Source organism: Pogona vitticeps, chromosome 1 (assembly GCF_051106095.1).
Source record: "Pogona vitticeps strain Pit_001003342236 chromosome 1, PviZW2.1, whole genome shotgun sequence".
In the NCBI taxonomy this organism is placed as follows: Eukaryota; Metazoa; Chordata; class Lepidosauria; order Squamata; family Agamidae; genus Pogona; species Pogona vitticeps.
Window position 1 is genome coordinate 327122076 of NC_135783.1, and position 23266 is coordinate 327145341.

General features: G+C 43.0%; 1 long non-coding RNA gene across 1 annotated transcript; it reads left to right on the forward strand.

Moving 5' to 3' along the window:
* Nucleotides 1-543: 543 nt before the first annotated feature.
* LOC144586065 (uncharacterized) lies at nt 544-23266 on the forward strand. The gene is made up of 2 exons (XR_013540780.1): nt 544-1925; nt 18328-23266. It is a non-coding gene; the product is annotated as an uncharacterized LOC144586065 (long non-coding RNA).

Below are 23266 nucleotides of genomic sequence, written 5' to 3' on the forward strand. Positions count from 1 at the left end.
CCCTTCTAATGCCCCTTCTCCCCTCCCAGCCAGGTGGCCGGTGTTAAGGAAGGGGTGGCGTGGCCCAAAGCAGAAGCAGAAGCAGCAACTCCTGAGACATCACTGGAACCAGTTGTATTGGCTCTTGCCTTTCCATTGGACTATTTCAGTGATGTGGAGAGGGGGGATTTGCTGGTTGGGTGACAGCCTATCCTCCATATTATTTTACCCAGGCTTCGTGCTCTGGAGAGGACACTACAGCTTTGCATACAGCGTCAATGCAAAATCAGGGAGCTGTCCACTATAATGACAGTCCCCAGTGAGTGACAAAGAAGACAGCTGTTGTTTCTGTCTTCCAATATGAAAAAGCATCTCTGAACATAACTTTATGTCAGAAATCTAATTTCCTCCGCACCTTACATATAAAACCAATCTATTATCTCCACCACTTCCCGCAAGAGAGCCAAAAACCAGGGAGATTGACAAGGGACGGATTGCATTTGCTTTCAGTGTGGAAGGGATTGTCACTCTCGAATTGTCCTTCTCATCCACACTAGATGCTGTTCCAAGACTCAGAGCACGTTACCATAGTCTCTCGAGACTGAAGGATGCCTACACACAATCCTGTGCTGGTTGCAATCAGGTAACACACACCTGAAGCACCTTCTAATAACCACTTCCAGTTCTGTAATTATAAATGTCTGTGTGCAGTAAATACCAACAGGATCCTGCCTGGGTTTTCTTTTTAGTGTGTAGTTGGCTACAAACTGAGGAGCTGGGGGAAGAAATAGATCCTGCAGTTGGAAATTGATAGGTGAGTAAATGAGGAAAAAGAGAGAGATAAAATAGGCAGGTGATGAATCTATGTTTAATAAGAACGTAAAAGGCCCACGGTGTAGTATAACACAGTTTATATAAGGGTTAGGATGGAAGTTTCTCTACTTAAAGCAACCTGCCCACACAGTATGAAAGCTTCTTTCTTTTGGCAGGAACCTCATTGTCTCCATCTTCATAGGAAGCCCTATTGACTTCAATGTGAAATGGACCATTTAAGCTACCAGTCGGGTTGCGGGTCTCACAAACAATCTCCGTGAAAGCTAGAGAAGTGGGAGTGGAAGCTTCAGCTGAACTTAGACAGAAAAGCAACCACTCCACCTAAAGATTTGTGGGTCGGAGAGGGTGAATTTTGGAGAATCTGCTTTAAAAAGAAACCTTGGAAGATTGATGAACATGGACTAATCCAATACAATTTTGTCAAGATTTCTTTTTCGCAATGGATAGATGTTCTTCCCCTTTGCCACTGTATATTTTGTGTCTGATTGCATCTTTCCTAAAGCCGGCCTGCCTACTCCGGCTGCCCTGAAGCTTTACAGTGACCTCTTCACCCGATACTTGCTTCTTCTGATTGGAGATGCTAAGGACTAAGTTCAAGCATTCTGCACACAAAACCTTACCTTTGTTGAGTTATCCTCATTCCCTAAAGATCCATCCCTCCTTTTCCTGTGGCTGTCAATGTACCTTATGCAATGTAGATGCCTTCATGTCACAAACAGAGGGCAGGTGCATAGCAGAAGGTGTCTCCAGATGTGAGAATAATTTAAGCAATGCAAAATGAGAACTGGCTTAACTGCCTTTTTGACAGGAGCCATCAAATAGCATGTAAACAGTTCTCTCCTGGCACGTGAATCCAGGGTCCCTTGGTTTGTATTTCACTCTCTTTTACCTGGATGTAAATACAGTATATACTTCATATGCAAAGTGTACTCTAGGGGTTCGAATGATTTATGTATTTGGTCTGACACAGTTGTTTATTTTCCTGATTCTGAGTCTTCACTGTAGCACCAAAGACTGCATTCTGGAGTTTGGACAAGAAGAAAAACAAAAGCTTATTGGTCCCTTTGCCGAAGAGTAGAAGCCTCCATTTATAAATGAAACAAACAAGCAAGGTATGAAAACCATCAAGAACTTTTGTATGATGCAAATTAGGAAAGGCAAGCCAGAAGTCCTTAGTATGAACATTCCATACAGAATGGATGGTTCCAGTGTGGAAACAACATAATTTGAGAATCTAGTTAGCTAGATTTATGAATATATTTTTTTCTGTCAAAGAATGACAAGTAGTCATGAAGAATAGATGTGCTCAGCAACCCTACGTACAATTTGGTACAAATTACAGCTGCTGATGAATGCTATCAAAACGATGTCACACCAATATTGCATGAACTGCATGGGTTGCCAGTTGTTTTATCCAAGTTCAACTCAAGGTCTTGGTTGGAATCACTAAAAGCCAGAATAACTTGAGGAGTGCTGCTGAAGGGAATCGCCTGTCTCACTATGAACCAGTTCTGTTAATTAAGATCTCTAGGATTTGTCCTCCATTCATGGAAACTGCTGGATGGAATATTTAATGGAGCCTTCTTCCCCACCCACAGTTGTGGGGGCACAATCTCTCGGAATCACAATTGGTTCCCATAGTCTAGGATTTTAGAACAAATTGCAAGAGATGCAGCTTTAAATGCATAGGGCTTTAAACACTTAGCTCATAAATGACAAGCTTTGAGTTCTTGTATTTGTGATGAATTTAGGGTTGCCACCTCTTTTATTGGAAAGGCTTATCTTTAATACAGTGGTGCCCCGCATGACGACTATAATCGATTCTGTCAAAATCGCTGTACAGCGAAATCGTCGTCATGCAAAAAAATCCCCATTGGAATGCATAGAAAACTGGTTAATGCATTCCAATGGGGAAAATACCTGCTCGTCCAGCGAAGATCCTCCATAGGGTGGTCATTTTGTGAGCGCCGATCAGCTGTTTTTAATGCCTGTCTTCTGAAACAAGGGTCGGAAAACAGCGGGAAGCCATTTTGCAGAGCCGATAATAAGCTGGGAAAATCATTGTCCAGTGAAAAAATGGTTCCCGAAGCAGGAACCTAATCATTGTTAAGTGAAAAAACCCCATAGGAACAATGGTTTTGCGATTGCTATAGTGATTGCAAAAAGTCGTCATCAAGCAATTTTGTCATGCGGGGTCATCATCATGCGGGACACCAATGTAGTGACATAACAGATTGGTATAACAAATTACCTTTACCATCGTTAGAAGTGCCGTACCTGCTGAGTTTGGTTGGTGCCAATAGGGAATTTTATTTCCCTCTGCTTTTGGATTTTTTTCTAAATTTTACAAACTTCAGATTCAGGATGGGAATAATTTGAATTTTTAAAAATTCCTGTTCAGGAAACAGGGGAGGGGACTTACTTCCTTTGCCAGGAAAGCCATCAGAACAAGTTTAGAGGTCTGAATTGCAGGTTTCGTCAACTCTCTGTGGAGATGTGCCAGCAGGAAAGGCTGTCAAGCATCCATGAAAGCACATTCTGTGGGAGTATTTGCTGGATAGTAAATGAGAAAAAGCAGGGAACACTTTCTGGATGAGCCAAAAGATAAAATAAGAATCCCACGGTTCTTGTGACTAAAGCTTCTCTTGGCCTCCAGGTCACCACACTTTACATAACTGCAAACACACCGCGGGATATTGAAAGACACGGTGCCATAAATGCCTTCATTGTAACACAGACATAAATATCGTATATAAAATGCAGAGCTTCTGAATAACACACGCTCTTAAGCAGGTTCAAAGCTTAACAGCACTTTAAATGCTAGTAATGCTGATGTTGCCCGGCTTATGGACATCTGTTCTGAACATTTCTTTAGTCAGCACCACCCCTTTTACAAGGAAATTTCTGAAGAAAATGTCAAGCTGTTACCATTACCTCATGTTACAGATTTTTCACACCTCCGTAAGGTACACTTTTATACAGGTTTAACGAATTCAATAAACATGAAATGAAAGCTGCTCCCATTTCTGTACCCGCTGGTGTTCTGATCATTCCTACAGTGGCAGGCAAAGGAATTCTTGGCCAGCAACTGGTCACAAATTGTAACTGTAAATTCAAGAAAATTCTGTCAAATTTGCAATGAGACAGCTTGTATTGCTTGGCTTTCAGGTTCATGGGGGGGGGAAGCAGTAGCATACACAAAGGGAAAGAGAGTCTGTTTCCTTTTGGATACCAATGTACGGTACCCGAAAACAGACTCTTACACAAAGGATGTGTATTTATATGGTGCAGTTGTTATACGAAGGCTTTGCCCGGATTATCAGAACAGATAAAAGGAAATGCTTTCTTCGCACAGAATAGCAGTAAATGGTAGAATTTCCTATTGCAAGAATTAATTATAGGCATAAACTTGGATACTTTTCAAAGAGGATTAAGCAAATTCATAATAGACAAGGCCCTCAGTGTCTGAAGCCCCATTCAGGCATTATTCACAAAAGAGGCTGTGAACATGCTTTGAGGAGAACACCAGGCCCCTCCCCCTTTCTCTTGATGTCGTAGCCAGTTTCAACACTGAGTCCAAAGGGAAGAATCCCCTGCTGGTGTGTAAGCTGCATCCATGAGCAAGAACCGTCTTGATTCCTGCAAGAACACAGAGACACCGTTTCAAAGGAAGCAAGACTCAGAGCTGCCTCTAAGCACATGCGTAGAATCAGCATTCATAACACCTACACAGCAATTTAGCGCACATAGCTTTTATTAGTGTATATCAGGGATATTGGCAAGGCGTTGGGTCCGAGTCCCAAGTCCAAGTCCAGGTCCCTATTAAAAATAAGCTCTTCCCCCCCCCCAGAAAAAGGGAGGGGAGGGGGGCGTCCCAAGTCAGGTCGGAGTCATTGAAAAATAACAATACCCAAATCAAATCTGAGTTGAGTCACTGTCGCGACTTAAGTCTGCTTTAACAGCAAATCCCACAATTCAAGTCCCCATCCCCGGTATATACTACCTATTGAATAGTAGGTGAAAAGGCAGACCAGGAGTAGGATGTCATCAAGGCTCGGAACATTTTTAAAAGATGCATTACTGTTCTCACAGAAGTTGATGTTACTCGGAGAAACAGTTAAAGCCATTGCAACAAATAAAATCATATCCTCTTGCTTTGTGGTGGTGGCATAAGAAAAATGGCATGACATTTATAGGTAAATTGCTTTAGATTCAGAAATTATCGTAGACATCATCTGTTGCATATAGAGTTGTGCGATTCAGCATGCAACTGCTGGCGTCTATGGTGATTTCTCAGCTCAGGACAATTTGCCTCCAAAAGACAATTGGTGCCATTTGTGTAGCTACGCATAAGGATTTTGGCCGCAACTTATTATATAAAGAGCAATACATTTCTAGCAACAAATTACTTATCTTCTGAAAGTACCATATTTTCCATGTATAAGATTATACTTTTGTCTAAAATATTTAGGTTAAAATTTGAGGGTCATCTTATACACAGAAGTAAGAAGGGGGGGAGGATCAAAGTGCTTTGATTCCTGCTTTCCCCCTCCACTTTTTTTGCAAAAAGTGTGTGTGTGGGGGGGAAGCAGGTATCAAAGTGCTTTGATGATTCCTGCTTTCTCCCTCCACTTCCTTCTTCTCCACTCCTTCCCCCTTTTTCTCATTATCCAAGAGAAGGAGCAAAGCTCTTTGGTGGTTTATGGTCTGAACAGAGAGGGACCTCATTTAACACTGAGGTCCTGTCCCCACCCAGACTACTGACTGATTCAGATGCCATCTGAGCTGGTATTTACTGTATACTGATTCATAGCAGCTGGCTTTCTGTAGCTCCCTTCCCTTGGGCAGGTGAGTGGTACACAACCAAATCCTTAACCAATGGCTGGAGATGGTAGTAAGTGTTTCTCTCTCCATATTTGCCACACTCTCCTCACCAAACTGTGGTCAGTTCCCACTCTCACTACTTTGAGGAAGGATCTGAAGACTCATCTTTTCAAATGGATTTTAAAATTGTTTTAATTGTTGCACTGGCTTTAACTATTTCCACATTTCATTGACTTTAAAGGTTTTTTTTTGAGGGGTGGATTTATTCGATTTTAATGAGTCTATGATTCAGTTTTTACTGCTGTTGTTTTTATGGTTTTATGACTGTGAGCTTACTTGAGAATTACCTCAAAATGGAAAGGCAGAGTATATAAATAATAGCAACAACAACAGCTAAAGAGAGCAGACTTTGTGGTCCACATTGAAATGTTCTTCAGGCCAAATTAGAGACAGATACCAGCGGTTCACCATCCTTTAAAGCATTCGTAAGTGAAATACTAGCTAAGAACTTGGATGCTAAGGTTCGTCAGATTTTCCAGTCTGCAGGAAGAGCACCTCAGAAGGGCTCTCTAGCCCCAGCCCAGGAGCCCAGGAGTGTAGCATCTCCTGGGACAGTAGCATGCCTACCTCATCAGGGGAGATGGTGCAAGAGGAGTCCCAGGTTAGGGACCCCGAAACCCGGATAGAGGCATTGCCAGCAGAAAAATCAGGGGAAGTCTCAGAGGGTCTGCATGACTCACCCAAGTTTCCCCATATCACTTCTGCACTTCTTGAGACAACGACTGCATCACAAAATCCAAAGAACTGTGTCATCTGAAGGACAGACTCGCTCTAATAAAATACTATCCCCTAAAGTACAATATACTTTACTTAAAAGTACAGCCCAAACAACATTTGCCAACATTTCTAGGCCAGATATCTGAAAAGTTTTGACGAAACCTATGTCAAGGAGTTTCTAAATTCCCTGCAAACTTTCTCTTAAAGAAACCTTCTGCATTTGCCACAGATTTTGCTTTGGGTGACATCTGGTGTGCTTGAGCTGAAAAGGAACTCACAAATTTACTTTGAATTTTTCTTCTGGCAAGATTTCAGTGGCAATTCAACAGAGTTTGTGGAAAGAGGGCATGGGGGGGGGGAAGGAGAGCTCCCACCAGTTTTGAGATATTGTACCTAATCCCTTGCCATAAAACTAGAAGGTGTGACTGGATTTTATAGCTCTGAGCTATAGTGATCCCTTCAGCCTTCCCTGTCATAGGCCTGAAAAGGCTATGGGGGTTTTTTTGCAGGCAAGTGAGTGAAACTTTTCCTTCCCCCTCTTTAGATCTCAAGCTAACTGGAGCAGACAGACCTGCATCTACATCAGAGCTGCCGCATGTGCACTTTTATCATTTCCCCTCTATTTAAATAAACAGATGATGCCAGCAAACGGGACAATAGCATGTTGTGCTGTTTAAACAAGCATCTCTGCTTGTGCAAACACAACAACAATTCCCAGAAGTAAACAGTTTTATTTGAGATGTCCAGGCTGAGGCTCCACCAGTGTTGCTTATCTTTTCAAAGGGATAGGAAGAATGGACCTCTGCTCAGAGTAAGCTGGTCTTTCAACTCCCACTGGTGCTAGTTATTGTTTCAGTCCATATGTTCCACACTGACTGACTTAAATCTTGTTAGTTTCTTCTCCCTCCTTCCTTTCCTCTTTCTCTGTCAGATACTTGTGCACCCAAAGATGTAATTAGGAGGAACAGCGCATAAAATATCAAGCATCTGAAAAAATACTGCTCCTCTTTTAACATGCATTTCCATTGTCAATATCTGGATCATCCAATACAACTGAAGACAAAAAGAAGTTTCTCATTGCTTTATATGTAGAAGCAGCTCCTGTTTTCATCGTACCTTTCAGATAATGAGATGTCCCCAGAAAAGAAAGTGCTGTTTACATGTGAACAAGCAAGGTTAACCTAGGAGAATGAGACACACTGTGAACTACATGGAGTGCCAAGTAATCAGCTCTGCAAAAATTATCTGTAGATGAACAAAGTGTTATTATCACTGTGTTTGCTGAAAGTTTTGGTCTCGCCCATCAAATGATTGGAAAGGAGGGGAAGACGAATAAATCATAGGGCCAAGTATTCTGCCAAGACAAAGATTATTTTCGGGCAAACTGTGAAACATAATGCACTCAAATTTCTAAAAGCCAACATGCACCTGCATATTGTATTGGTCTTTTTTTTCCAAAAAAAAGAGTCTTTCTTCAGTTTTCATGTATTGCTCAGTCATGTCCTTAGAAGATTTTAAAGCAGAATTCAGATATTTCAATTTGTTTGTTTATTTCTTGCCAAGGCACTACTCTGGGTGGTTGTAACCAATAAAAAATAGACAATAAATGAAAGTAAAAACAGTAAAAACAAATTGCAGATAACCATAGAAGCAGAGAATATAAAACCATCATGTAGCAATTAAAGTGAACGGGAGGAAAAAGGAAAAGGTAATTAGCCAGGTTCGGTATGGAAAGCCTCCCTGTAAAGCCAGGTCTTTAGTTGCCTCCTAAATGTCAACAGACAGGGCTAGGCAGAGCTCCTCCAGAAGCTGGTTCCACAAGGTTGGAGCTACTGCAGAGAAAGCTTTACCTCCTCTAGAAGACTTATGGGCCTCCTTCAGGGTGGTTACCTGGACGACTCTCAACTAAGGTGATCTTGTGAGTCAGGCAGATGACATTAAGAAAAGAGGCTCCAACAAGTAACATGGGCCCAAACTGTGGAGGGCTTTGTACATGAATGTCAAAAACTTGAACCAGACAACCAGTTTCACCACAGGGCTAAAATGCCCATCTATGTGGCCATGCCCACATTGGACAACGATTCTCATTGATCCAAATAGCAGACTTGGAGGAACATGCAGATCAATGAAGATAGTATGGTGCACAAAAGCACAGGAGAATATTGTTCACAAACACATGCAAACAAGAACCTTTTGTGAGTTGGAGGAGGGTTTTTGTAGCATTTACCACAAAGAGAGTACACTATATAGACAGACAGTGTCTGTACTATACAGTTATAGCAGTTCAATGCCACTTTAATCATTGTGGCTCTGTCCTCTATAATTCTGAGGTTGTCCTCTATAATTCCGGAGATGTATCAAAATTATTTGCTGGAGCACTGTATTGCACCACTCTGAATTATAGTGTTAGAATTGTATAGCAGAGAACAGAGTGGTCGCAAGACCAAACGGGCGGGGTATAAATGAAATAAATAAATAAATAAATAAAATTCAAGGGGCATTACTAAACAACTAATCCCAGAAATAAAACCACAACATTAAAGAGGTATCAAACTGCCATAAGTATGTAGTGATAAGTGATACTCTCACTACTTACAGTATATCACAGAAGTGAGTGCACCCCCTCACATTTCATAAACATTTTAGTACAGTATATCTTTTCATGTGAGAACACCGAAGAAATGGCGCTTGGCTACAATGTAAAGCAGTGAGTATACAGCTTATGTAACAGTGTAAATGTGCTGTCCCCTCAACATAACGCAACACACAGCCATTAATGTTTAAACTGCTGGCAAAAAAAGGGAGTACACCCCTAAGTGACAGAGTCCAAATCGGACACGAAGTATCAATATTTTGTGGGGTCATCATTATTTTCTAGCACTGCCTTAACCCTCTTGAGCATAGAGTTCACCAGAGCTTCACAGGTTGCCACTCCTCTTCCACTCCTCCATGATGACATCACAGAGCTGGTAGATGTTAGAGACCTTGCGCACCTGTTTCAGGATGCCCCTCAGATGCTCAATAGGGTTTAGGTCTGGAGATATCCTTGACCGGTCCATCACCTGTACCCTCAGCTTCTTTAGGAAGGCAGTGATTGTTTTGGAGGTGTATTTGGGGTCGTTAACCATGTTGGGATACTGCCCTGTGTTCCAGTCTCATTATGTCATAGTACATGTTGGCATTTATTTATTTATTTATTTATTTAATTTATATGCCGCCCACTCTACCCAAAGGTCTCTGGGCGGCTTACAACAATTAAAAGTCAATGCAATAAAATAAGATGATTAAAATACAGTTAAAATACAATTAAAATACAATTAAAAAATACAATTAAAATTGCCATCATTAAGACCCACAGTTAATGTTATTTCAATTAAAAGCCTTCTGGAACAGGAAGGTTTTGACCTGGCGCCGAAATATCATCAGTGTCGGCGCCAGGCGAATTTCAGTTGGGAGGGCGTTCCATAGTCTGGGGGCAGCTGCCGAGAAGGCCCTTTGTCTACAAGCCATCCCTCTTACCTCCTTGAGGGATGGCTCTTTCAAAAGGGCCCCCTGGCTAGATCTTAACAGCCTGGTAGGCTCATATGGAAGAAGGCGGTCCTTCAAGTATCCAGGGCCCAAGCCGTTTAGGGCTTTATATGTCAAAACAAGCACTTTGAATTGGGCCCGGACAGCAACTGGTAACCAGTGTAAATTATACAGAATCGGCTTGATGTGCTCTCTGGCAGCCCCACCACTCACCAGCCGCGCAGCTCGATTCTGGACCAGTTGCAGTCGCCGGACCGTCTTCAAAGGCAGCCCCACGTAGAGCGCATTGCAATAATCAATACGAGATGTTACCAGTGCATGTGTAACTGTCATGAGACTCTGCTCGTCCAGGTAGGGCCGTAGCTGGTATAGTTTCCGCAGCTGGAGGAAGGCGCCCCTGGCCACCGAGTCCACCTGGGCTTCCAGTGTTAGACTGGGGTCCAGGAGCACCCCCAAGCTGCGGACCCTGTCCCTTAGGGGGAGTGTAACCCCATTCAGGACAGGGAAGTGGCCCTCCAACCTGTCCGGCGAAGCACCCACTAACAGCACTTCCGTCTTGTCTGGATTCATGGTTCCCTCAATAAACTGTAGCTCCCCAGTGCTGGCAGCACTCATGCAGTCCCAGACCATGACACTCCCACCACCATGCTTGACTGTAGGCACAACACAATTGTCTTTGTACTCCTCATCTGGTTTGCTGCCACACATGCTTGACACCATCTGAACCAAATACGTTTATCTTGGTCTCATCAGACCACAGAACATGGTTCCAAAGATCCATATCCTTAGTCTGCTTATCTGCAGCAAACCATGTGTGGGCTTTCTTGTGCATCATCTTTAGAAGAGGCTTCCTTCTGGGACGACAGCCCTGGGCACCAATTTGATGCAGTGTGTGGCATATGGTCTGAGCACTGACAGGCTGACCCCCCCCAACCTCTTCAACCTCTGCAGCAATGCTGGCAACACTCATATGTCTATTTCCCAAAGCCAACCTCTGGATATGAAGCTGAGCATGGGCACTCAACTTCTTTGGTTGAGCATGGCCAGGCCTGTTCTGAGTGGAACATGTCCTGTTAAACTGCTGTATGGTCTTGGCCACCATGCTGCAGCTCAGTTTCAGGGTTTTGGCAGTCTTCTTATACCCTAGGCCATCTTTATGTAGAGCAACAATTCATTTTTTTTCAAATCCTCAGATAGTTCATTACCATGAGGTGCCATGTGGAACTTCAGTGACCAGTCTGAGAGAGTGAGAATGATAACACCTGCTTCCCTTCACACCTGAGACTTGTGACACTTACGGGTCTCATGACACCAGGGAGAGAAAACGGCTACTTGGGTCCAATTTGGGCATTGCCACTTAGGGGTGTACTCACTTTTGTTGCCAGCAGTTTAGACATTAATGGCTGTGTGTTGGGTTATTTTGAGGGGACAGCACATTTACACTGTTATACAAGCTGTATACTCACTGCTTTACATTGTAGCCAAGTGTCATTTCTTCCGTGTTGTCACATGAAAGGATATACTAATATATACATTGTTCCTAGTGTTCCCAGCAACGTTTGAGTGAGAACCGCCAGTAGACTTTAGACAATGATTATCATTGAAATAAAGGGCTACTTAGCTTCTGTTAAATATTATTAGAAAAGTGGCTAAGTGACCCTGTATGGCATCTGCCAATCAGGAGCACCTCTGGAGCTGAAACACTGCAGGCAGTGAGAACACTACGCCTACCACTAATTTCTCAGTTGCCGTCATGTGTGAAACTGGAATCATGACTAATTCTCACATGATTTTAGGGAAAGTGCAAGGAATCGGCCATGGCAATACTCACATGAAAGCACAATAAATGAAAGAATGAGTAGATGATAAACAAAGGAGGGGAGTAATAAAACACCAAAGAATTCACTTTTGGTCCATGCACAAAGTCCACCCAGTGTCTAAATGTCATTCCCCACTTAATGAAAGAATCATTTTGCTTTTTGCAAAGGACATTGAAATGGGCTTTCTGTTGTCTGGTGCCTTCTTTTGCTTATTAATTGCTGGCAGTATCAAAAATGTTCATACATTAGTAATCTTTTTTTCTAATGCAACTGAGAGGTTTTGGAGGCAGCAGTATGCTACAGACAAATAGGAACCAAAGCAAAAAGCCTATTTTTGTTTCATTTGAAAAAAAAACCTTGCTTGTTTGCTCTGAACAAGGTTTCTTTGAATTTGGTGTAAGTAATTTCAGAGTGCAGTTATGCCATGAAAATGAATCCAGAGATGGATACGGTGTTTTGAAGTCAGTTTAAAGTCATGTGGTAGTCACATAGTTTTGGAGTTGGCATGTCCATCCTCTTGGGAAAACCTTTGATCTGTTTTTAAACCGTGTTGTATACTAGTTGAAGGGGTTGCATGAGCTTTTAGAATTGTTGCATTTGAGGCTTTCTCCTGGGCCAGCCCTCTCCTCTGCTAGCTTTCTCTCACAGCTACGCAACACTGCTGCTTCCAATGTTATTTGTAATATGAGGGAGGTATTTCTTTCAAAGTGGGATACTGCTAGATTGATGTTAAAGATGTGTGTGTGTGTGTGTGTGTGTGTGCGCGCGTGCGTGCGTGCGCGTGCGTGCACGCACACGTACATACATGCGTGTGTACTGTTACTGTTTCCTGCAACTAAAAATCCATGATCCTAGCATCCATTACTTGACAAAACGCACAGACAGGGAAATTCACATATGCCAAAATCATTCAAAATGAATCCATTTGACAAGTGATTTAAAATAAATAATCCTCTTGTGGCTGAGTAAAACACCTCACTTTTCCAACCAAAGAAACACTTCCTGAGCAATAAAAATAAAAATAAAAATAATCCATGCTTCCCTGCGCATCATGTAGTCATAAATTTTTAATCAATTTAAAACTCAATTCAAAACTCAATTACTTTCATGTTTAACCAAACCTTCAATTTCTTTTCAAAGTCTGTAATAGAAGTGAGGACAACTCAAACATATTTTTGAGTCTGAGCAATTTTTGGTATCAGAGGAAGAAATGATTTCCCCCTTCTGTTTATGCTACACAAAATTAGAGCATATTAAAGTACTAACATATAAATAAAATTTTTGCTTGTTTGTTTACCTTGTAAAATCTCCAGAATGTTAAGAACTGAAAACAAGACATTTTGCAAAGAAACCAAAAATTTCCAAGCTTAGATACAGTTTATTTAACTTCAAACTAAATTTCACATTCATACTTAAACTCAAAAACAAGTCCAAACCAAAGACAGTCACTCCCCCAACCACACAGGTGATTGTTCAGCTGATCGACAAAACAGTGCTTATTATGTGGGATAAGTGCAGAACTTATAAAGACATATATACTGTCCATTTGTTTGTACTACTTTTGGACCATTTTGTCCATTTAGATCAAGAGACTCTGAGTACATTTGGAAAAGAACTCTTGGCAATTGTATAGTAGATAGAGGCAGGATAGATGGACAAGTGAACTAACTAAAAATAGCTTGTGTGTCTTTTGTCTCTCCTGACTCCATGGGAACAAGGATGTCTAGCTGAAGTGAATGTTAGCTGTTCACCTAACATGTGGTCTATCTTTCAGCAGCAATAGATAAAATAGACCACTAGTGTTGCTAGTGGTGTAATGGAGCCAAGGCTGACAAGATCAATCCCATCATCTGTAATTGCCCTCAGTTTTTCCTATAGCCTCTATGTTTAGATGAAGTCTTCATAATAACTGGAGACCAGAGTGGATTTTCTCTGGAATAACACAAAATTAGTATAGCAAAGTTTTACCATTATCAGGGCGGAGTCTTTGTTCCTGCAGCTCTTAAAGTCTATAAGGCTAAGACACTTGCATAACTGCTATATGGTTCATTTTGGGGCCACCTTGTTCACATCTTGCACCCCAAGAAAGGGTACAATCTAAATTTTTAAGAACCATCCTTCAGGTTCCCAGATATGTCTCAAAGGCAAGGATACGATTGGAGACAGGTCTCCTATGAGTCGAGGCCTGGGTTTGTATCCTATCTATATATACATGGCTAAAGGCACATACTGTAACAACTCCCAAGGCCTTCTGCCCCTCATTTTCTATGATAAGTTCCAATCTGGTAAAGGGTGTCCAGAGCCATTTGATGAAAATCGGTCTATCTCCACAAGTGCAGCTGTCGTACCAAATAAATGAGGTAAGGAAATGAGTCAAACAAAGAATTGAGGACATAGAACACCAAGCTGATTTTGCTAGTGTACAGAATCTGCTGTTAAGGGCCTACATGGAACCCGTAGACTATTTTTCACTCTTAGACGTGAGAGGATTTAGAAGAGCTTTTACACTAGCCAGATGCTTTATCCTTCCATCTGCCGTCCTCAAATGGAAATATAGGAAAATGCCTTATGCTGAAAGGTTTTGCTCCTGTTCGCTAAGGGTGGTAGAAACTATGCAACACATGTTTTTTTTTTACCTGTCCCCACTATGAGATTGCACTTAACCAGATTATTTTTCCACTGATTAAAAAAAGCCCATGTCATACAGAAGAAAGTAGGCTACTTATTTATTTATTTATTTATTTATTTATTTATTTATTTATTTATTTATTTTATTCTATTTATATCCCGCCTCTCTGGTCTTGCGACCACTCTAGGCAGCTAGACTCCAGTTTCCTCTCTCAGATAAAGATCCTAAGATTACCTATGACATTGCAAATTTCTGCATGGTGATACTTAGATTCCAGAAATCAAAGTGTAGATAAATTTTAGATGTGTCGATTTTAAATGGCTTTAAATTGTAAGATTTTAAATGGATTTTAAACTTAGTGGTAATTTTGTTATGTTTTTATGCTGGAAAGGTTGAAACTGTAATTGTTTTTGTTTAATTGGTCTAAGGACTGGAAAACATATATATATAAAACACATTATTGTGACCTATCCCTGTTCTTATGCAAAGGTTTGGGTATCTTGGTTTTCAATGGGCAAATTAGATCCATTAGCTATACAAATGATGGGCTCCTGGGCAGCTGAAAACTGCTCTGGCTGCTTTGTTGATACAGCTCCACACACTGTCAGAATTCTTTTGCACTTCTCTCTCCCTGTGAGGAGGGATCCACTAGCTTTACTACGGCATTAGAGAAATATGATGATCAGTGTGCATATTTCATCCTTCGCCATTCCACCACTAGTGACGATCCAGCTCTTAGAACAGTATAATTGATTCCTTAGCTTGAGGAAGCTGGCTGGAGAGCTTGGTGGTTTAGGTAGCTGGCTGCAGGGCCAGAAGTTGTGGGCTCAATTCCTCAGCATAACTCCAGGGAGAAGAGCCAGCCTGTGTGGCCTTGGGTAAACTGCACAGTCTCAGGATTCCACCAGAAGAAGGGAATGGTAAACCACTTCCAAGTACTCTCTACATCAGGGGTCTCGGACTCAATTTACCTGGGGGCCGCTGGAGGCAGAGTCTGGGTGAGGGTGGGCCGCATCAGATTTTCTGCCAAGTGGAGCAAGAGCCCGAGGAAGCGGCCCAGGAGTTTCCTTAGCCTGGCTGGGGCTCCGAGGAGGAGGAAGAGGGGTGCGCGAGCCCTCTTTGCCAACCATGACCCCCTCCGGATACTTCTTCACTACTACCACCACCATCAACAGCAGGAGGATGAAGAAGCGGAGAAGAGAGGGAGCGCCTTTGACTACCTAGCTGGGGGGAGGAGGGCACGACATAAATTTAAAAAAAAAAACCTCACAGAATTTGCCTTGCCAAAGGAGAACAGCCCCCATCGGTAGCTGCGAAATTAAACAGAATGGGGCGCCCTCCCACAGGTGCACACACACATGCACACACACAAACACACAAACATGGAGGTCTGGCAACCTTCCTCCGAGGGCCCCCCTCAAAAAAAGGTGCACTCAACAGCAGCAGCTACCCAACCACCATGAGAGAGGAGCAAACTTTGCGAGGCGAGCCCAGGCAGCCTCCAGAGCCAAGGCGGCTGAAGCAGGATGAGGAGGAGGAGGAGGAAGCACCACTGGGTGCTGAGGCGGCCGCTGGCTGGGCTGCTTCTGGGGGTGCTGAGAGAGAAAGAGAGCCGGAGAGTTACTTTCCTGGAAGAGGCGGCAGCAGCTGCTGCTGCTGTTGGCGGCTTGGAGGCGCTCTTTGAGGATGGGCCGGGAGCAAGCTCCAATGTCAGGCATTGCTCGGCAGCAACTTGGGCGCTTGGGGAAAAGGGCCGGCAGCGCACCTCACTCACTGGCTGTCCCCCAAGCCAGCACCTCTTGCACCCTCCAGCTGGAACTGCAGAATGCCGGCCAGCAGACAAGCAGACTGGCTGGCACGCTGCAGTTCCAGATGAAGGATGCAAGAGGCGCTGTCTTGGGAGACAGCCAGTGAGTGAGGCAAGGCTTTTTTTTTTTACTCTTGACAGCACACGTGGGTGCTTTGGGGGGGCAGGCAAGGCGGGGGCCACAAACTATCATCCAGCGGGCTGCAAATGGCCCCTGGACCGCATGTTTGAGACCCCTGCTCTACATGGAAAAACCTGGAAAGGGTTGCCATAAGTCAGAATTGACTTGACTGCAAATTATTGTTAGCTTGAGGAAGAAAAGCTAGTATCTTTCTCTCTACTGTTCCTCTGTTTCTTGAATATAACAAACTGGATGATATCAGAACAACTATTCAGCAAGTTGAGCATTTGACTTAGGCACTGACAGTCCCATTTCCAGCAATGCACCCTCCAGCTTAAGCTGCCCTAGGTAAAGGTTCCCCTTGACATTTAGTCCAATTGTGTCCGACTCTAGGGGTGGTGCTCATCCCCATTTCCAAGCCGTAGAGCCAGCGTTTGTCCATAGACAGTTTCTGTGGTCATGTGGCCAGCACAACTAGACACGGAATGCCATTATCTTCCCACTGAGGTGGAACCTAATTATCTACATGCATTTTTGCATGATTTTCAAACTGCTAGGTTGGCAGGAGCTCGGACAAGCGACAGGGGCTCACTCCGTCGCGTAGATTCAATCTTACAACTGCTGGTCTTCTGACCTTGCAACACAGAGGCTTCTGCGATTTAACCTGCACTGCCACCACGCCCCTATTAAGCTGCCTATCAAATAGTAAATTATACACGACCTTGCCAGTAAAACTGGTCTGATGTTACTCTTGCCTATGTTACATTGGTGCAATGCCAAAATGCAGTAACAACGAAGACTTTGCTCAACAGTAGCAGAATTTACTATCAAGGTGAAATGAGGTAACCCATCCAACTTGAAGAAGCAATTCTATAATCAATTGTATAGCCGATTCTTTCATTTTGCTCCAGCCATTCAGTCTCCATAATGTAATATTTATAGCCTTCTCCGTTCAACTAGGGTAACTGCTGCCCACAAAATTACATTATTTTATCACTCCTGCCTGTTCTGCTCCTGGCAAATACATAATCAAAGAGAGGACGCCTCTAGGCTAAACTTGGAAAGTGGAGAGGTACTTGTTTAGGTGTCTCTCAGCTGCTCTGGCAGGCTGCTCCACAAATGCCCCTTTTTGCATTCGTTGTGAGATTGCTCACACATAGGCATCCTTCAGTCTCAAGAGACTATGGTGACATGCTCTGAATCGAGGAGTGTCCTCTCCAGAGCATGAAGCCCGGGTAAGGTAATATGGAGGATAGGCTGTTACCCAAGCAGCAAATCCCCCCTCTCCACATTGCTGAAATGGTCCAATGGAAAGGCAAGAGCCAATACGACTGGTTCCAGCAATGTCGCAGGAGTTGGCAGAACGACACATGCTGCCTTCGGGACTCCAGCTCCGGATTTTGCCTCGAGGTTAACTCCTGAAGCCTTTTCCATGAGTGGATATAGCCACAAGGCAGTGGAGGTTTGAAATTGGAGTTTTCCTTCTCCTAGATGGGCTGCCTTCCATGGTCAAACAATGGGGGAACCTGCCGAAGCAAGGGGAATGCTCACGATTTCCCTTCTGCTACACATTAGGCAACAGGATGATACTTGAAATATAGAAAGGGGTTAAGGAGAGCAGGTGCTGGCTGGATAGCTCAGTGGTTTAGGTATCTGGCTGTGGAGCCAAAAGTTGGGAGTTCAACTCCCCACTGTGCCTCCTGGGAGTAGAGGTACCCTATGTAGTCCTGAGCAAGTCCTAGAGCAACCCCAGAAGAAGGAAATGGTGAACCACATCTGAGTATTCTCTACCTAGAAAAGCCTGGAAACCATCACTAAGTCAGAACTGACTTGACGGCACACAATTATATATATAATTGTTATATGGAGAGCCGACCCCTGCCAATTAAGTTCTATGTGGTCATTTTAAAACAAAGGTTTATATATGTCTCACTCTTATAACTCAAGTCTATTTTTTGTACTTCATCATGGACTAAGCAGCTGTGTTCTGTTCTTTTCTTTTGTATAGAAAATCCACAAAGAGCTCTTTGGCAGCATCTGTCACCGGAGTAAGAAGACCACTCAAGAAGGACTGCACTGCTCTGAGGACTCCACATGCTTCTATATGCTATGTAACCCTCATTGGCTGAAATCCAGCCATACGTCAGAACAAAAATAGGCCCATTGAATCCATGGAAATTAAAGATGGCTTGACTCGTGGCTTCATTGGGCCTACTCTAGTTGCAAGTTACTATTGGATTTCAGTCACAGTTTAGCTTCCCTTGACTATTTTTTGTTTTGTGTCTCAGTTTACTCTAGTACACCACCTAAAATTAAAGCTCAGCTTTGCTGATATGAGGATTGACGCAATTCCTGGTGCTTCTGATTCCAGCTAAAGACAGAAAGTGTCTGCTTTGGGAAAAGGCAATGGAGCTGTATGGCAAAAGTCAGTTACAGTGGTGCACTGAAAGATGGGATGCCCCTTGCTAACAGAAACGGAGAAAGATGAATGGTTTTTCTTCAATGGTGTGAAACCTAATTCAAGCTGCAGTCACACATCCATTTTCTCATGTCTTCTGCTTCCTATAGAGTCATGCATTGCGGTCACATGACATATATAATGTGGCAGTGGTTCATATGTTTTTTTAACCGTTCTGCCTTTTAAAGGTAAATTTGATATGATATGTTTGTCCATGCCCTTACAGGGAGGCATTTCCCTTCCTCTTTTTATGCATTTTTCTGCCCCCTTCCCCCCTGTGGGAAACGTCTGCTTAAGGGTTGTAGCTGCATTCTGTTCCAGTGAAGTGCATACACTCCTGGCAGGAAGTGGCAGTTGCCAGCAGGCGGGGTAGCACCTTCTTCTGCCCTTTCGCTTAGAGGTAGAGCATAAGATCAAAGGGTTATTTTAGCCAATCCTAGTTATGATTAGGTAACTAGTATCCTATCTGTTTCTCTTATAACATACTACATAATCATGCTAAGTAAATAAAAGAGCTCTCAGGGCGTTGCCAATAGGCTCCGCTGGCTCAGACATCCGCTGTTGACTCCTTTGTTCTCTCTCTAAGGCAATTAGCCTTCCTTTGTTCCATGATCACCCCCCTTTTAAAAAAAGATTATCTCCCTTCTGAACATCTATCTGTCATGAAAAAAGGAGAGCTGCGAGGTGATATTTGGGTTATTACCGGTCTGTCAGTGAGCTTGGGTTTTGGCACATACAGAGAAAGAAATAGTAACTGATACAAAGTAGGGTGGTTCTCATGCCCCCCCATCCTATCCTGATTTATGTGGAACATTGAAGCTTGAGGCAAAGCTCTGCATGACCCCAAAGCTTGCATGCTGCATTGGGGGTGGGGTGGGGGAACCAGCAACCACGACACAGCAAATAAAATAATTCTAGCCAATCCTGACCATGACTTGCTTGCTCCATGTTTTCCTTATGGCTGCCGCCTTGAAGCCAGAAGTCTGTGTGTGCTTGGCCATGTGTGTGAGAGTTGTTTCCTTCCTTGCTGCCATTGAATAGCTCAGCTTGATGTTGTGGTGCTGCTGCTCTGAATGGCGGTAGAGCAACAAGGGACCCAGCTGGCCCCTGCTATAACTAGATGACTAGATGCTGCCTCTTTCTCCCATTGATCTTTCGCAGGGCTGCCTGCACAGGGCTGAAACTTCCAGCACCTTCACCCATGCGCAGCTGGCATTGGGAGGGTTAAAGGACATGAGAGCCCCTGTTTGCTGCCTCCCACACTCCTCTCTCTCTCACACACAAATACATACATACATACTCATGAATGTCCACACGTGAGTGCGTGTCCGTGTGTCCACCCTTCGCTCTGCCGTGATTAATGTGCCAAGTCCACTGTGGAGCAGTGTTGTGCCAAGAATGGCATGTATCATCATGTACTGCTAAAGAGTGATGGAATTGCTTATTGAAAGGAAAGTTCTTTAGGGACTTACTGTCTCTAACACCATGAATCTGTTCAAAAATTGAGATCAGTAAAGGCACCCTTCATATGTGTTATTGTCACCTCAGATATGGTTCATGACACAAAAACGCTTTTTCTATGGCAGCATCCTGCATCTGGAATTTCTGCATGTGGAAACCTAAGATGACTGCTTTCTTCATTTTTGTTCCACCAGTGTTTCTCTCACACAACTTTCTGATACTATTGATAGGTGAGTATGCTATTCACTAGTTATTTTGGTGACAGAAACCTTCCTTTTAAAACATCATCATCAACAAGCAAAACCTGTTGTTCTTATTATGTGTTTCAAAAGACTTAACATGCCATGTGTCTTACACAGGGCAGGAGTCACTTGGTTAATTGATTTCAACAGGCCTGCACAAAATATGAAAAAGTTTGGATTTTACTCATAATTTCATTAATTCTGCTTTGACCATTTCCATTGCTGGGGAAATATGAGGTAGTAATTTTAGTATGATCAACAATAGGGAGAAAAATCAATGTGTAGCTGGATAAATAATAGATAATCAGGGATTAGAGTGAAATTGTGGGACGGGTGTCCCTGCGAGGAGTTCGCTTTCTTCCTTTGTCTCTTGAATTGCCTCACCCTCCTTGGCAACCGTATCCATAAAACTTCAGAAACTTGCTTCAGAAAATTGCTTTCTCTGACAAATCTTTCCTATAAACCGTCAGTGCAAATGGATGATGATGGAATCAGCGCAGCTAAAATGAAAACAACACCCCATTTCAAGGCAGAGAAACATTCAAACCGCCACCCTCACCCTCTCCCCTCCACTCTTGAATGGGGAAGGCATTTGATCTTTTCCAAAACAGATCTGTTATCACTGATGTGCTTTCAGACTTATAAAGATAGCATTTAAACCTTCGCTACCATCGGCCAAGTGCTCAGAGGAAGAAGTGCTAGACATTCACACATGTGGAAAGGGTCATGCTTCTTTCTTCTCTTTAAACCACACTATATATGGCTGCTGTTAAAATGACATCTTGCCATTTCCCCTCTTCTGCCTTTCTTTATTGCCACATCATTTATAACCCTTATGGTGCATAATATTGGACTTACTGGGATGTCATATACTTTATGACCTTTACTCTTTTGAGTTGGATTTGTTCTTCCACAGCCATGTATTAAAAGTGTCCTGTCTCCTTGCTATTTCAGATGAGATGCTCCCAGATGAGGCCTTTAATTTGTCCCATGCAGTACTAACATGCTAAGCCTTGTTGGGGGATGAGCTACAGAAAGAAATACAAAGAGAAGCCAGATTCTTTACAGGATAATAACCCAAAGAGCTTCCATGAGACAAGCACATGTGGTAGTCTGAACATTTTGGCAACCGGAATGTTTTATCTGATCAATCAGACAAAGCCAGAGATCATGTCTGAGTCTACTTCTGTCACAGACAAGCTGCACCTTTGTTCAGCCTCCAACTTTGTGTGATATGTTTAATTATAGTTCCTTTGCATCATTTGATGAGGTGTAAATCATGCCCACATGATCTAGCAGATTGCGAATCTGGCCTTCTGCCTTCACTCGGTAAAACAAACAGTGTCTGGGCATGTCTACATTACCTGATGGCTGGGGTGGAGGGATTTTATATGTCCAGGGTTACCACCGACAATGGCAACTCCATATTTTCTTCTCCTTCGCATGCTCATGTACTTCTAGAGATGTTCTACAGCAGGGATAATAAAACTATGGCCCTTCAGATGTTATTGAATTCTGGTTCCTGCCGGTCTAAGTCAACCTGACTAATATACGATAGTGTATGATGGGAACTATATTCAACAGCAGCTGAGGTGGGTGGGTCAGTTCTGTTCTGTAGCTTCCCAGAAGATATAGCAGCCATGTGCCTTACGTTCCAACCATCTCTTGGAAAGGCGTCCACTCCAATCATGATTCATAAAAAATAAAGTTCCATAATGAAGGAGAACACAGGCTTTTGCAAATGCTCATAAACACCTATCATGTAATAGCAGATGGAGGAACAGGTTTATGGTTGTCCTGGTCACAGAAATGTCCCCTATGGAGAGATGTACTGTATTACTTGGGCAATTTCAATTGTGTATCTATATGCACACAAATTGATATTTGAAAACATTGTCCTGGTTTGTGTCCTCTTTTTAAGTGATGTTTGTTAATCAGTGGCTGTAACTCTCTAGTAAGTCACAACTAGAGTAAACCCACTGAATCAATGGAACTTATGTAACTGTTGACTCACCCCATTGATTCAATGTCAATTTACTATTGGATTGTATCCAATAACACCAAGAAGCAGGATTAAAGAATGGGAACAGTGCAGCTAGGCTCAGAAGTTCTGATTTGCAAGGTGGGGGAGGGCAGTGGCCAATGAAGTGAAAAGCAAAACCTTGAGAAACCACAGGAGGACACATAATAGAAGGACAGAACAGAAGTAATGAAAGACAAATTATATCAATGTTCTCCATTTGACAGCCCTTAACCTCTAAATTTAGGGTACGCAGTGTGTGATATCATGAAGTCCTGAAGCTAATTATTCCAAGCCTCAATCCCACAAGACTTCTCTCCCTCTGTAACAAGAAGGGGGAGGGGTTCCCCAGCCCCTCTCCCAGTGCAAATCATACTCCTATAAGCTTTCAAGAGCAGTAAATTGTCTTTTAAATCAGTCATAGAGTTTCCTGCCTTATTTAACCCCCCTAAATGTTTGGAACCTAAGAAATGGACTTGGACTAACTTCCACTTTGGTCCCCCTCCCCCAGAATTTGGTAGTTCACATGGCCCTTGGAGGATTCTGGGGCAAAAACAAAAATGACCCTTGCAAGTCAACCGCCACTGTTCTAAATGTGCAGCATTTTCTGCAAGGAAAGTGCCTCTCAACCACCTGTTCCACTAATGAATGTGCAGAAATTCTTGCTAACAGGTATGTCCTTTGTTTTCAATGTGCTGCCATGTACACAAGGAAGACTCTATTGCCTGGGTTGGTGACATACAACAAACTGTAGCAATACATTCCC